Consider the following 2,080-nt stretch of genomic DNA (forward strand, 5'->3'; position numbering starts at 1 on the left):
TAATTCAGATTCCGGATAATAAGTGAAGTCTAGGTGGATTCTTTCCTGGGTATTGTCTATCTTACTGGTTTTCTTCAAATATTTTCCCAATTCACTCTCTGTCGCGTTCTCAGTAATTAGTTTAGTTAATTTTAGGTTAAAAACATCCACTTTAATTTATAGGCTAGATAATAGAAAAAAGGTAATTAGTAGTACTTTTAGTCCTCGTGGATATGATATTCCCAACTCACCATAGCTAACTATTATTCGATAGGTGCGCTTGCCTTTGTCGTAATTTTAGTTAGTTTAGTGACTCATCAAGTTTTTGGCACCGTTGCTGGGGACTAAAATATTAGGAACACTCGATTTATTACTTTAGCCATTTTTATTTTTATTGCATTTTATTTTTGTTTTTAGTTCAATTTTTGTTTTCTAATTTTTCTTTTGTTTCCCTTTGGTAGGTTATTTTAGTTTATGACTAGAAGAAACTCGTCAGGACCTTTAGTATTCGACAATTAGATTGAGAATACAACTCACAGAAATCATAGAGAAGCAAGGAAGAATCGACAAAATATACTACAAGAGCAAGAGGACGTTATTGTTATTACTAAGGAGATGGCTAAAAATCAGAATAATCAGCTATCTCCTGTGGTTGCTGTAAATTCAGAAAATCCAAATCCTGCTCCTCGTACCAGGTACAATTAGTATTCTAAGACCTGCTATTGCTATGAATAACTTCGAACTGAAGCCGAACACCATTCAGATGATCCAACAATTTATTCAGTTCCATGGTTTACAAGATGAAGATCCAAATACTCATTTGGCCAACTTTCTGGAATTCTGTGATACTTTCAAAATAAATGGTGTTTCTGATGATGCCATTCACCTTCGATTGTTTCCCTTCTCATTGATGAATAAGACTAAATAGTGGTTGAACTCCCTACCATAAGGTTCTATCACTACATGGGAACAAATAACTGAAAAGTTCTTATTAAAGTATTTTCCACAGGCTAAGACAGCTAAGTTGAGGAATGGTATCTCTTCCTTCATATAAAATGATTTAGAGACCCTATATGATGCATTGGAGAGGTATAAGGATTTATTGAGTAGGTGCCCTCAACATGGGTTACCTCTATGGCTACAAGTTCAAACCTTTTACAACGGTTTGAACCCCTTAACTAGGTAATTGATCGACGCAGCTGCCGGTGGGACTCTGAATAACAAAACACCTGAAGAGGCTTATGAGTTTACAGAGGAAATGTCATTGAATAATTATTAGTGGCAAGTCATGAGGATAATGCCTAATAAAGCAGTCAGTGTTTTCAATCTAGATGTAGTCACCATGTTACCAAACCAGGTAGAACTTTTAAATAAGAAAATTGATAGTTTTTATGGTTCTACGTAGGCACATCCGGTGATGCGATGCGATACAAATGGAGGAGGGATGAATAATCCAGAATGCCTATCCTACAGCCCTAGCACAGAGAATGAACAAGACAACTATATGGGTAATAATTCTAGACCTCAGAATAATCCCTATAGTAACACTTATAATGTAGGTTGGAGGAACCATCCCAATTTCTCTTGGGGTGGTCAAGGAAATTAGAGACCACAACCCCCTCTAGGCTTCCAACAACAACCTTACTAGCAAGAGAAGAAGTCGAACCTTGAAGAGATGCTGACAAAGTTTATTTCGGTGTCAGAAACCCGTTTCTAAAACACTGAAACCCCACTAAAAAATCAAAAAAAGTCGATTCGAGGGCTCGAGAACCAAATAGGACAGGTTTCTAAGATGATTTTAGAAAGACCATAAGGTAGCTTGCTTAGCAACACCGAAACTAACCCAAGAGAGTAGTTTCATGCAATTACGCTTCAAGATGAAGAAGGGTTAGTTGAACCTGAACCAGAACTAAGGCAAGAAAGTGTGGTAAGTCAAGCTAAGGTTGAGGTCAGACATAGTGAACAAAAACTGATAGGCAAGGAATATAAACCTCGAGTTCCATATCCCAACGCGACAAAGAAAGACCACACAAATGAACAATTTGGTAATTGTTTTAAACTTTTGAAAAAGTTGCATATTAACTTACCGTTTATTGAAGCT

The 2,080-nt window shown here is 36.6% G+C and overlaps 1 non-coding gene across 1 annotated transcript; it reads right to left on the reverse strand.

The window, feature by feature from the left end:
- Positions 1-1,000: 1,000 nt before the first annotated feature.
- LOC121208901 (small nucleolar RNA R71) lies at positions 1,001-1,107 on the reverse strand. The gene has a single exon (XR_005904023.1). It is a non-coding gene; the product is annotated as a small nucleolar RNA R71 (small nucleolar RNA).
- Between the last annotated feature and the right edge of the window lie 973 nt (positions 1,108-2,080).

This window comes from Gossypium hirsutum, chromosome A10 (genome assembly GCF_007990345.1).
Source record: "Gossypium hirsutum isolate 1008001.06 chromosome A10, Gossypium_hirsutum_v2.1, whole genome shotgun sequence".
Taxonomy (NCBI): Eukaryota; Viridiplantae; Streptophyta; class Magnoliopsida; order Malvales; family Malvaceae; genus Gossypium; species Gossypium hirsutum.